General features: G+C 38.4%; 1 protein-coding gene across 1 annotated transcript in view; it reads right to left on the bottom strand.

Annotated features, from left to right (window-relative positions):
* Nucleotides 1-14,633, bottom strand: part of ZNF536 (zinc finger protein 536) — a 227,191-nt gene that overhangs the window by 141,686 nt on the left and 70,872 nt on the right.

Consider the following 14,633-nt stretch of genomic DNA (forward strand, 5'->3'; position numbering starts at 1 on the left):
CATCTTTCCTATCATCATTTTAAGCAGCATATGGTACCTTTATATTGAACTGAATTATACAAGAAAAGAAACAGCTGTGTCAGCAGCTGGTTTGATTTCTTCTTTTGCTTAGTTCCTATTAATTTTTCCCCCAAAAGTTTCAGATTGTTGTTTTCTTGAATCTATTTAATTTATAAGCATTGTGAAAATCTGTATGCTTTTAGAGGGAAAAAGTTTGCATCGGTATATTAAAACGTCCCAAAACAACAGAACTGCAGTGAGGGGGGGTGCAGCAGCAGTGACAACGTCTACACACAAAGCTCCTCAACTTCCTACTGCAACATTTCAGCATTGGAGTTACAACACATGAACTACTGAGTGACCTAATGTCATCGGAAAGGCAATGAAAAAAATTGGTCAGATGAGGGGGAATTCCTTCTCCCTCTCACCCGCAGCTCCTGAGTTTTCTCCTTCAGTGTTCACAGCTACACTTATTCTTTGCATCGTAGTGCAATGGGTGAGATTCCAGGACATCTCTTCTCTCTCCTGATATAAAGAAACAGTCATTCTCAGCCATCTTGAATAAGCTGCTATTATCCAAGCAGGCTACGAACAAAATAACTTACAAAAGACTGACATAAAAATTGCAAAAATGTAGGGCATTTTAAAAAAGTCATTATTCAAACCACACAAGGCTCATCTACCGTCTTGTACTTACAGGGTCATGTAATATCACATATATGTATCGATCCATGATTTCACCAAAAAGTACCATGGCAAATGTTGAAATTCTGAACCAGATTTACGCTCCTGGCACACCACAGAGGTGCAATGCACATGGACACATCATCACACCCCTATGCAAAAGCTGAGCTACCCGGGTCATATTGAGGTGGGGAGCATATAGTTAAAATCTGTATGCAGACTCTTGATTATTTCAACCATAAACTACTGACTAAAAATGTTCTGTCTTTACCCATTTGATATGTAACTAAAACTGTCAGGAAACATAGTGCAGTTTACACAGCGTTGCCTTTTAAATGGAAGTGATGGGACATAAGAAAGACTTAAACATTTGGCTATAATAAAAACTATTCACGCAGTAGCAGAGACCCAAATACCACATTTCTGGAAAAGGTAACACTAACAGGCATTTCATTATTTATTATAAAATGGTCCTTCTAAACTATTTCACTTTAAGCTGAAAGAAGGGGATGACAGAGTGATTAAAAATTATATATATATAAATGCTTATCTTCGTCATGTATGTAATCAAGCTATTGCTATTTTTCAAAGGGCAAAATCTGATAGTTTTCACATCACATTCTTGTTTAACATTTTCTGATTGTTCTTAGACTGCAGAGTAAAAGCACAATATTTAAGTTAGAAAGCTAGTAACTGTCATTTTGAATTATTCACAAGTATGTAAAGTAACATACTGCAGGAGTTTATTTTGTCTTTAGGAGTCCAGGAAAACATATATAGGTGCTAGTCTATAACTCCAATCTCCCTAAAGAGTTTAGATTTTCCCCTTTTTTTTTTCCTCAAAACTTGTATATAATCATGTCTTAAGCTGCTTTGGGAAAAATGAATTCCTGAGTGCAAAAAGATTTTTCTGAAGTGCAAAATACAGAATGCATGATGATAAACTGCAGGATTTTATTTTGGTTTTCAATAAATACTATATGAGCATTATAGATAAATATATAGATAACGCTAACAAGCCACTCAGGAGGAATTTACCGAATAAGTCTACTAGTTATGTTTTGCTATATGTCACTCTAAATGATGGCCTGTTATCCATTTGCCTTTTATCTTTCTATCTAGAATATGTGTGGCCCAATAAAAAAGAATAAATTTGTAAGATAAACAGCTCGCTTTGCAGATTTAAGAGTCTAATTTTCACTTTACACAAAATTGAATTTTTTCAAGGCAGCGAGACGATAGAGTTTACTCTAGCACTAATCCCTCTGAAAAAGCAAACTGAAAACAACAATGAAGCAAAGAAAGATGTGGGTGGTCTGAAGAGTTTTCTTTTAGATTTAAGTAGACATACAGTAGATAGCTCCAAAGGCTTTGCTCCAACAGGGGCCTTACCTTGAAGAATTTTTCTTCCCACAGTGAAAGCATTCCTAAGACTTTAAAGCTGGGCTGAGGGGTTTTCTTTTGAATTCCTCTGCCTACAAAGCCCACCGAAGCGCTGGAGGCCATCACTACCTGAATGAGCAGCTTTACATCTAAGTTCTTTTATTTCAAACAATGAAAAGAAATGTTCAAGGCTGCCGACTCTCCCCATCAAATGCCACCCCAACTTCTTACTAGGGCCCCATTTGGGGAAATCATACCTATTTGTCAAGGCACTTAAGTTTAAAATGTGCTTAACTTTAAAATGCATTTAAGTCTCACTGACTCCGTTACCAAGGTTTTCTTATACCAAGTCTCTTAAAGCAATCTATGGAAAGTGGAAGGGGGGGGGGGGGAGCAACACAGAAAAAGGAGGAGACATCAGCAAGGAAAAACTTAAGACGCAAACTGGTGTATACAGACTATGCCAACAACAGTGTATGTGGGGAATGAAAAATCTTCAGCTCTACCAATAATCGTGTATTCTACACCTCTGATGCCCCCTTTCTCCTGCTATTGAGTCCTCCTTCCTAAGTAGAAATTCCCAGTTCTGTTAAATTGTGCAAAACTGTAGTAATGTTTTACAGAGCTGCAGAACTAGGATTAGCCCCAGCAAATTAATTTAATTTATGATTTACTCGGGATTTGAGCTATGGTTGTTGGGCTGCTCAATTCCGAGGATAAAACATCAGGAAGGAAAGAGAACAGTTACTTATCTTACAGCCATTGTGGTTCACCGAGTTATGTGGTCTACATGATGTGCACTCGATGCACGTGAGATTAGCCTGCTTTTTTTACTATCTGCTTCCATTATAGGCAGGTCTACGTCCTGAATGTCTTCCTGCCCATCCCTACCTTTCCTGATTGGAGTGCAGGAAACAACAGAATAGAGTATAAAATATTGTATAGATGTACAAGCTAGATGTAAGGCTTCCGAGCCTTGTCTCTGAACTTAACTTTCCCTGAGCTTTCCTTGGACTTTGAAATCATCTGTTCACAGCAAAAGTCATGGACAGAAGTGCAGAAAGCCACATTCAGTTCTATATATGAAACCGGTCTTTGTGTCAGTATAAGGAGAAGGCAACAACTGTGAGACCTCCAGCTGCTACATCTGCTGTACCTGCTGGGCGGGCGATACTGCTCCATGGCACAGGACACAGAGGAATTCAGCCATGAAGCAGCTTGTGGGGTGGTATGACAGGGACATCTCTTGTGCACCATGCCTCAGCTACACTTAATAATTGACTGTGCGCATGTTCTCATGGGACAAATGCAAGGAAAGAAAGTTCACTTTAACATCCATATGAGAAGGTGGCGATTAGCAGCTGCATAACCAAAGAGCCAATTTGGCCAAAACGTGAGCAAATCTATTTGCTGCACGGACTGAAATTAAAATTAAGCAAACCATGAGATCCGTATTTGAAGGACTAGCCCTTCTTCAGACAGATGCCCACTTTGCAGGAGAGGAGGGACAAAAAGCCACCACTCCTCGCCTAGCATGGAGCTGATCCATGTAGTGCTGCAGGCTGCGTTCACATCCCCACGGTACCCGGAAAGGAAATTTCCAGAGCACCAGATAATCCCAATAAACAGTTTTGAGCCAGCAGCACTTTTACTGTAGCAGGTTAAAAGAAAGTGAGAAACACACCAGTGAATCTTTTTTTACAGCAGGTATCTTACTAGGTATCAGAAATGGTCTACCCAGAAATGAGCCACTGCCACGGCTGGCAGTGCCCTCAGCACATGGATAGAGATGCTACAGACACGATGACAACTTCAGTGGATATTTCTAGAAAAGAGAAGACAAACTTAGGTGGATAGTGAATCTGTGTACTCAAAGCAGAAGCCCTGTAGCCAGTCATATGAAGAGCAAAAGAAAAAGAATTATTTGAAATGTACATGTATGTTCTGTACGACTGGTCTACCTGTCTGGGATGAGTCTACAAACGGGATTAGAAAAGGATTGATTGCTTCTGTAAAAAGAAACCTGTTTTCAGTTGGTTAGGTAGCAGCCCTGACTTCAGTCATGTTAGCAGCCAAAGTTTCAAAGGAGCATCTACATATATGCCCCATAAATTTTACCAGAGTATTTATATGCTGCGTGTATGTGAAAGTGCAGGGATTCACAAAGAAGTGCTTTCATGTTCAAAGGAGCTAAATTACAGTCCTCATGCAGACTAAATTATCAATGAAGTCAGTTGGAATTTGTCGACCCGAGGATTGCCAAATTAGCCAAAACCAGGCAATCACATCGAAAAGGTAACCAACTCACAAAATAGGTAATCACACTTACAAGTATGTGTTTGCTCTTGCACATTTTTCAGACACTAAAGAATCCTTTGAAAATGTGGCCAGAAGCCTTTAAAGCTGCACATAATCCCAGGTTTTCACATTTTTCTGAAATTCAAAATATTTGTAGTTCTTTAGAACTGCTTGTGAAAGTTAATGAGACATGGTGCAACGAGAAGTAGTAGTGACCACAGTTATTTTTTGATGACCTATAAACCACCCAGATTAGCCCATTTTGTGGCAGGAAAAATTATATCCTGAATCTAATGTCAAGAAGGGAGTCAGAAGATATTCAGTGTGTTAGTCATGTCACTGCTGCCACCTTTATGCAAGCATGCCTGGACTCAACCACCTAATTCCCTGGGAAGCAGTATAGGATACACAAAGTTTCTGGGAAAACATGCTTTACCTTTCTTGCCTATTCCTTAGAGAAAGCTTTAATAATACTGAAAATAGTGGAAAACAGGAATATAATTAGGGATATAATTAGCCATATTTTTCTAGCTACCTGAAGTAGCTTCAATTAGCATGCTTTGATGTAAATGAGAACAGAATCTGGCCCAGTGTTCGTAATTTGAAATTAGAATCCTATTAGCAGATGTCACTACACTTTTTTGCTAGTGAAGTTCATGGCTTTAAATGAAAGAGTCTAATATTACTAAATATTACAGTTATATTTTGGGCCTCCGGAAAGAGTTACTAATGTCTTAGGTCAGGAACAACTCGCTGTCTCTATTGTTTCATCAAGGATTTAGGTTTTATAATGACCATATATGGGAATCTTAAACTGTTAGGCATTAATATGGATTGGCAGAGAATTTGTTTAAACAGAGAGCTATTTTAGAAGAGAATTGGAAAGGAGGCCTACTAGTGAGAAAGCAGCATTCACATTGTCTGTATTATTAGAAATAAAGATTATACCAAAGGTTCCACTAGTAAATAAAAAGATACTGCTTCTGACATCAGACTTCCCACTTAGCCCTCTGAACCACACAGGCAAACAAAAGGCACAAACTGTCCTGCTACCGATTAGTGCATTAGCAGATTTAAATTTAAAATACAATCTAAATCAAACTGAAGTAAAATGCCCATAACCATTTACATGAGGTAAGACTTGCAACATTTAGAAGTGGGCAAACGGTAGTCATAGCCAATACTTCGAGCTACAGGGGAGCTATCTAGGCATTATTTCAAGCACAAGAGAAAAGGAGCTAAAATATTCTAAGCAATTTCTTAGTAACTGGTAGGCTGGTGACTTGGGGGCAGCACACATACCTTAAGCCCGTACCTGGAGCACAACACACTCGATTGGTGGTTTTCACACCTCATGGGTGCAAAACACTTTGCACGACAACATTGCATGTATGCAATTGTTGGTTATATCTTAATGCTTTTCACTGTGGTATGCACTCTGAGAAACACGCAAGAGGCTGTATATACAGCACAAAGAGGCATCAATAGACACGTAACCAAAATTAAGCTTTTGTTTATCACAAAATGTTTCTTATCCTCTTTTTTCATTTTAATCAAATTCCCTACAGAGTTTTTGTTTTGGAGTTCTCAGCAGTCTTACTTTTCAAACTGTTCTAAAACTTTAAAACCTTTTAAGATAATCAAAGTTCAAACACAGTTTCTGAGTACATCATTTTAGCTGCCTGATTTGTTTAAAGAGTTGTTTGACCAAAAGACACAGAAAATCAGATGTAGTACTTAAAAAACAGGGTTGTTTACTTGCCGTTAACTTACAGAACTCAGTTTGGACTGAAAATTAAGCATCTTGAAAAATAAATGATTTTTCTAAGAGAACATTTTTTGCATGAGACCTTTTTAACTGTATCTTTTTTTTAAAGAAAGAAGACATCTTAAGCACCTTACAATATCTTTCATTTAACAGTTGGCAGAAGGGAACTCCCAGATAAACATTGGCCTGTGTCTTTCTCTTTAACCAGCTGAGTGATCCAAGCTTTTAATAAAGCTGTTCCAATTATTGTAAAAGTCATCCAGTACCTTATAGCCACAAATATTGACAGTTTATTGCACAACACATTCATGACATTTGAAGGTCGCATCATACATAATACATACACTTTTATAAAAGTGTCTGGAACAAAGAGATACATGATCAGCAATTACATCTTACCATTTGAGGGTATGATTTTATACTTATTTAAAATGAAATACTATATGAAATGCATGTTGTTAATAAAACACAAAATAGTTCATTTTCTGTATTTATTGTTTTATTAATCAGCGATACTGAGTTCAGTTGTACAAAATCAACAGAATGTGGTCCATGCCCCAAGAAGATTACAGTGAAATATCATTATACTGCAAACCATCACACATATTCTTAGCTCAGCATAAGAAAGTAAGCTTAAAACTTTAATCTCACTACTGTATACCTCTCCAGCCCTATTGAATTCAATGAAACTTCAACACTTAGATTTGAATCAGGACCTTAGCATATTATTGAAATATTAGTTTTGATAAAATTGAATCAAAATGAAACTGAAAAGAGTGCTGAAGAAATTTTTTTAATATATGCACATGCAGGCATATCAAACTTCTTCATCCTCTTCCAGTGCTCATGACTTTTAAAGCCATTCTAAAATCACATACACATGCACAAATGGTATAATTAAAAGGTGTAACTTGCGATTTATGCAGTCAGACCTGTGCACAGTCCTTCAATGAAGTCAACAAACATCGGAAATACACAGAGCATGGCCATGAGAGTGCTCATCTTCGTTTAAATGGTCTTCACTTCTATGGTATCACCACTAGATCCTGGAACCTCCAGCTACCTAACGAGAGCTAAGCTTCCAGCAAAATGACCTCGGATGACTACATTGTTCCCTGTAATACCATTTTTGCTGGTTTGTTTCAAAATTTTGTTTGCTGTCTTCTTTCCTAAGCTCTTCACATACAAGACTCTTCCACCATCCAACTCCTTCATTTGCTTTTCAGTTCTGCTACTCCAAAACCATGGCTTTGAAATCCCACTTCCTTAATTTGACTGTATAGATCAAAGCATTCAGATCCCAAACCACTGAGTTTGCCAGATGAGGTTCATGAAATTCCACTAGACTTGTACAATCTTTCCACAGGAAAAGTGGATACTTTAGAAGAGGATGTACTTCGTCATTTATCAGAACAATGGGTCTGTTTGCTGTCTTGAATGTAATGCTAGTTACCCTCAGTGATGAGCTTCTGCTTGTTCCTGCTTTCTTCAGAAGTACACATCTGAGCTGCCAGAACACCTTATTGTACTTCTCTGTCCAGAACATGTATCTTCACAAGCAAAGCAAATACTTCTCTTTGGGTCAGCAATGCTGGGCTTAAATATGTACTCATGGATCTTTCCTTGGTATTTTGCCAATGTTCTTTGTCATCTACCCTCAGAATTTACTCTGCTGTTCATTTATACTTCTGATAGCAATGTTAGCTCCCAAACCTTCCATATGACATACTTTCTATGGTTTTCTCCTCCTTTTCTTAAAACAAGCTTAGAACATTCTGGATTTTTACCAAATGATCATGCCAACAGTGGTCTGTGATTCTCATGTAAGCCTGTCTCACTAGTTTTCTTACCCAAACCCTTGACTTCCATGTTTTAGCTTTGATCCTGTCACCTAAATTTGAAATGGGCACTCGATTACTGACCAGAGAGGACATGGTCTTTCCACACTTCATTTGTGGAAAGATTGTTTACTGCTTTTGGAGAAAATTCCAGTGGGGAATCTAAGCAGAGAAGCTATCCAACTGGACCATCTTTTGGATTTGTATGTGTTATTTGTAGGCAGGTGTTCAGGTACCAGATGGCCTTAAAGCCCATACTACTCAGGTTATAGCAGCTTCTACAGGCTGTCTGCATCATATTCCCATCTCTGAGATTTGCAGAGTGGCTACATGGAGCTTGATAAACACTTTTACCTAGCATTGCTCTCCTGATGCCAAGGCTAGATCAGATATCCAATTTGGGAGAGTTGCCTACAGTCCCTCTTTAATTAAGTACTCCTGATCTCCCACTCCTGGGATGGATTGCTACTGCTGATTAAGCTCCAGAAGTAAGGATCTGTGGAGGCAATTTCATGAGGGAGAAAATGAAGTTGCTAGCTAATCAACTAAAATAACCATTAACTGGACTTCTGTGAATGAATATATTGCCGCCTTCTTGCTTCCATACTTACCCTGTTTCTTCCACATGTTAGCATCTCTACATACCTATAAACCAAACAGGTAAGGCATACTTCATTATGACCTCTATCTTGTTCCTAAACTACATGTGGGACAAAGAGAATCATTTGGTACAGTGTAGAGGCTACACTATGAAGAAAATCCAAGACGGTGTCAGTAAACTGTAGGAAAGACAGTGAATCTGGGTGGAAGAGAGTGGTATTGAACCTATTTTCTCTAGGTTCTTCCCATATGCCCAACAATGCAGAGTCTGTGAGATTTTAAAAGGCACAAATTAACACCCAACTCCACATAGTTCTCAAAATCCATTAATATCTCTTAAAATCTTTTGAGTACTTGTATGAAAATATTTAATAACTACACTAGCCAAGTTTCACCCTGAGTTGCTGGGCTTAAAGAAATCCAAAAACCAAACAAATCATTTTTTCAAGTCAGAACCACAGACTTGCCTACATGATAAGTAGCTCTCAGGGCACCAGGTATCATTGGAGAAGTTTTTGCATACTATTGATTAAGAAAACCCCTTTTCATTATTATTATCTTATCACAGGGTGGCAAAATCAGCATAGAGGTGCCGGTAGCAGGTCACCAGATTTTATAAAAATTCATTCTAATAAAGAAAAATGTGAATTATTTAAAATGTCACAGGAACATTTCTGTAGATGCCAGTAAGAAAGAAAGCAACAATAGAATCAGTCACATAAAAACAACTCTACAGGTAGCTAAATTACTAATTTCCCCCTCAACAAAATGAGAAAGAATTAAAGACTGTCAATCCACTTACGTATTACTGATTACAGAGGTGCTGACAGAGTCTCCAAAAAGTGAGTAATGTCACAGTGTGTGTTACAACATTTGGACAGACTATGATAGTATAGACCTTTCCAGTATCTGTATTTTCTTACTTTTCACTTTCCGGTGCTGCCTTCAAACTAAGTGACTGCTTTGAGCTAATAGAAATACCTCTGTAAACAATTTTTCTTCCATTTAACTTCTTTGGTACATGCCACTTCAGTATAATTTCCAACTTCTTTCCCCATTTCACAAAAAATGAGCTGTACTTGAAGAAATACTTATGAGCAACTCTGAACTGCTGAATCTATTTTACTAGCACTCTTTTTCTATAAATAAAATATGTTAATTACATGAGTTTTGCTATAACGGAAAAATATTGATTAAATTCATTACTTCTAATCTTGAGAAGGGATCCTTTAACTGTTCGGTATTTTTTTTTCCTCATTGGTTTACCAGTGTATTGTGGGCATACTAAGACCATGATGTCTTTAAACATGATATTATATGGATGGGGGAATTAATTTTTTTATACTAATGATGTATCTCAAAAAGTACATTACTGGGTCAACCTGTATCCATGTTTTGTAAAATAGCCTTAAAGTACACCGATAGAATAACATGCTATTTGTGGGCTATAAAAATATTAAATGCTGCCTATGGAGCTGATATATCAATAATCCAGCTTCCTTTTTCTACTACGAAAACACAAAATTTTTCATCTGAACTATCCTAAAAAAAGAGAAAAAATACTATTTTGAATGGTCTTCTCTGATTTAGCTGAGCTTGTGGCAATAACTGGTTTAGGCATAGGCTTCAGTATGCTGGAATGATCCTGAAACTAATTTTGCATGTGTTGGAGTTGGACTGTGGCCATGCACGTCAGTATGCTGGAACAGAGTTATCTAAATCCTGAGCCTTATTTTACATGTGCTGGTGTTGGACTGTGGCCCTGCAATCTTTTAGGTCTCCATCTGTAGCTATCAAAGCCAGGGTGTGCCCAGCCACTTGCTACTGCTCACTGCTTTCCTTCCACAGGAAAGCTACAGGCTCGCAACCACCCTCCCACATATCGGTGTGACTGGGAGCTCTTCAGAGTCCTGGCAGGTCTCATCAACCTTCCTCTAAAGCCTCTTTGCTGCCATGGCCAGCCTTTTGCAGCGCATCACACTTCTTATATCACTATAATCCTAGTTATCAAGTCCCCACATCAGTGATGAGAAATATCAACCTCTCGGACAGATGTTCCCTCAGATTCAGTGAATTAATTCCTTTTCCAATACCAGGTAAAACACCCCTCTAATTTTTAAGCAAGCTATGGAGACCACAGCTCCCAAACTGATGGAAGGCCTGAGTTTCCCAGCCTGACAGCGCTTTCCCTGTGACCATCGGCCACAGGGATTTGAAGTCCAGACAGTCTAGCAGACGCTAGCAGTTGTTTTTGTCTGGGGAAGGGGACAAGAAAGATCAGGCGCTCGGAAGCCACATTCCTCCAAAAATACAGGAAACACTGGCTGTGCACAGATCTGGAACACCAACACAGAGGAATTAATGGGGACTGAGGAAAGCAAAGGTAGCCGTACAAAGTACTTATCACCCCCCTAAGATGAACTGGTAACCTCAGGGGACATACAGGTTGATGGCAAGGTGGGACAAAGTTTTTGCAAGCCTTCTTCCACTTCTTTACAGTTCCTCCACATTAATCCACCAGCAAATACATATTTTAACCCATCAGGATCATCTATAAAATTAGGAGATAATCCGGATTGAATTATTTGCAAGCACATTTCTCTACCAGAATTTAATAACACTTTGTCTCTATGGAGCCTACCCAACTGAGGAAACAACTTCACACTAAGGTCAAAACTAGACATTCGAATGAAGATCGAGCATTTTTTTGTGACTGGACAGACACGAGTTAGCTTACTGTCTGCCTCAGAGACAGAGGAAGACTTATTTTAGAAAAAGGAGGATTGTTCCATCTCTTAACTTATTAGCAATGCACTTTCTTCCAACTCTAACAGTAAAAGAAATTCAAAACCCAGGTAGTCTGCATGCACGGAAGCACCTTTTGTTTAATAAATAATTCAACCATGTATTCCTTTTTAATTTAAAAACGGTCTGACTGAACAGTCAACAGAGTGAACTAAAGTTGGCAAAATACAGTGTTGAAAAATTAAAAAGTGTATTCAAGGCCGTATTCATTTGCTTCACTTCTCATATACTGGAGAGACAGGCTGTGCTGAAGTTCTAGCTTTTTTTCTTTTTCTTTTAAATTATACACATACAGTCACATGATGCTCACTTGATTTTGAAAGCTGCCTTGCCCTGGAATTAGTCTGTCTCTGTTACCAGCACAGCAGCCACTGCTCCTCTACCTCACAAACGTCATCACAAATTCAGCCAAAATGTTCTCATGAGCTCCTCTGCCATGCCTGTGAGGGCCAGACTTAACTATCGACCATCTTGGAGAACAGAAATACTGTAAAACATTCTGGAAATATTCAGAATATCATCTGAATGATGGTCCCACATATTAATAAGTGTATGGTAAGGTACAGGAAACACATCTAGCTGCAAAAATCTGCAGATAATGATGCAATGAAATCCATCCCAGGACTGAATTTGTAACACACTATTGCAAACACATACAAATACTTGGAACCAGTGAAGTGCATTTGGTACTGTCTGATCCTCTTGAAGACAGTCAAAAGCATATAGCACTATCTTAAGTATGAATTCACAGGCTCAGTTTCTGTAAAACGAAATCATTAGCAGTAAGCAGCTGAGGATAAGAAGGAAAAAAGCAAAATCAACTCGTACACTTAGCCTTCTGCACTACAATGGTTAAAAGAATTTCTTGAATCTTAGAGCAGAGAGCAAGGGAAAAGTAATGCTGTGGCAAAACCTCCTTATTTGAGATTCCTGGAGATCTACCCGTTCCCCCACACATCCCAAAGCAGCAGCAGGTACTGAATGCCTTCCTAACAAAGCACAACCTTTTAGTCTCCACTCTGTGGAGTGTTTGATTCCCGTCACTGTGAATGGCTTTACAATGTTTTGCACCCTTTCTGATCAGTGTATTCTATACCAGTGGCCACTCTGTAACCATCACACAACATCACCAACATGAAATTACCAGCTCGATGATGCTCACATGACATTAAATGCTGACAGAAGGAAATCTTATCTCAGAAAGGTAAGATATGCAGGAAAGAAGGTATTTACAGGGAAGGAGAATAGGGGAAACCTAGCCCTTACAAACTAACACTGACTTTTAAGAAAATGACTCAGCAATAACATCTCTTTCAAAGTGGACATACTTATTTAAAACGCATCTTCTTAGAGCCACAGGATGACAGACATGAGTCACATTTGGAAGAGACAGAAGTTTCACAAGTACATCTTGAATAATTCCACAGCATATGGAGGAATACCAGCTTTTCACCAAATTTTCACTATTCTGAACAGTAGTAAAATTACCTGCAGTGAATGAGATGAAAACACTAACAGACCAGATAAACACTTTGTACAGATAGGAAACTTTCAACATTTTGCTCTGTTGTGACAAAACAGCCTATGAATTATATGTACAAAATAAAGCTCTGAATCTGACAAAATCTGAACAAACACATCAGGATAACTGTAGAATTGTTTAGACCCAAAGTCCTACCCTGCAAGTCTGAGTATCTTAAGATTCTAATTTTGTCCGATTACAAGCTTACATTGAGACACTATGCAATAAGTACCATCTCAGTGAGCAGGCTAATTTAAACTCCGAGAATGCAGGCTACTGCATTTGTGGAGACACATGTTTCCATGCCTTTTCAGGATGGCACTAGTGGGAGCCACTCCAATAGCCTGGCAGGCCCACGCAGAATTTGGTACATAACAAACTGGCTTGCAACTGATTACATTTGAAAGCTGTCTACAGTGGGACTGGCCAACCTAACAAAGCAACGTATGGGGTTGAGAAAAGGTGAACAGCAGTATAAACTGTTCAAATGAAACTGAAATAATTCCAACAATTTTGCTAGTACTGGTTCTCTTCTGGTTACAGATTCTGCGATATCTCACTACAGATATGTGCCCAGTCATGAAGGTCATACGTATTTGTTTCAAAAAAAAAAAGATCCTGTTGACTACTGGGCAGTGGAGCTTGCTGGTACACGCTGAAACATTTTAGTAAGGGGTAGACAACCAAAGCCAGTCACTGCTTAACAGTCAGCAACTCTATACTACTATCATACCAAGTTTTCTCATAAAACTGCAGGAGAGTAGCATTGTGTATTTAAAACAAACAATGATGGGAAGATACAACTTAGGAAAGGCAACTCAGATGCCAGACAGGACACTGGTGAGTGTTGTGGATCAGTGGAATCGCATTCCAGAAAAGAATTGCTGGATAGACCGTCACATGCAGTACTGCTCCAGTGAGTGCTGTTCACGAAACAACATACTTCCTTCTCTGTTCTTTTCAATTAATATTTGTTTTAGTTATGTTGAATCACTGCTCATCTACTAAGATATTATTTGATTTATTTTTTTTTAAGAAACTCCTTTCTTCTTGGATACACTTTCACCACAGGTTTTTTGAAGCATGAGAGTAAACACGCAGTCCCTATGATGGCAATTTCCATTCATAGTTTGACAACTAAATGTTGTGATGCTACTTGAAACTCCTGCCTCTTATCTTTCAATTTTTCTTTAGGGAAAAACAGCACAGAAATATATTCTGTCATCTATTTGAAAAGATGCAGATATAATCCACCTATGATGATTGCAATTTTTTGAATTAAGACTGCAATCCAAAACAGCAGTATGATCTACATTTTAACCACAGCTATTACAATAAATGAAACCAAACATAGTGATTCTCCACACATTTATCTTTATTCTGATAATGCTTTGCAAGACTTCTGGCTGAGAATGCTTTATACAAGTAAGCATTATTGAAAATATTCCCTGAAAAATATGCATCATAAGACCATAGTTAAAGCAGAAGTATAGATAGGAGATGGTATGTGTCCAGATCTTTCTTTGCTTTTCATCTATGGTGCAGAAGTTGCTAGCCATCGAACATTTTAAATATCTGAGGGTCTTCGGATGGCAGACAACCAGCAACATAAGATCAGTTAGTAGTAGCTGACTGTCAACATCACAGGCAAACCCATTGCCTTTGGCATTATCAGGCACTTTGGTCAGCACGGTCATTTGAGGGAGCAATGGCAAACCAACCTTTCCCATCGGGA

This window comes from Aquila chrysaetos, chromosome 9 (assembly GCF_900496995.4).
Source record: "Aquila chrysaetos chrysaetos chromosome 9, bAquChr1.4, whole genome shotgun sequence".
Taxonomy (NCBI): domain Eukaryota; kingdom Metazoa; phylum Chordata; class Aves; order Accipitriformes; family Accipitridae; genus Aquila; species Aquila chrysaetos.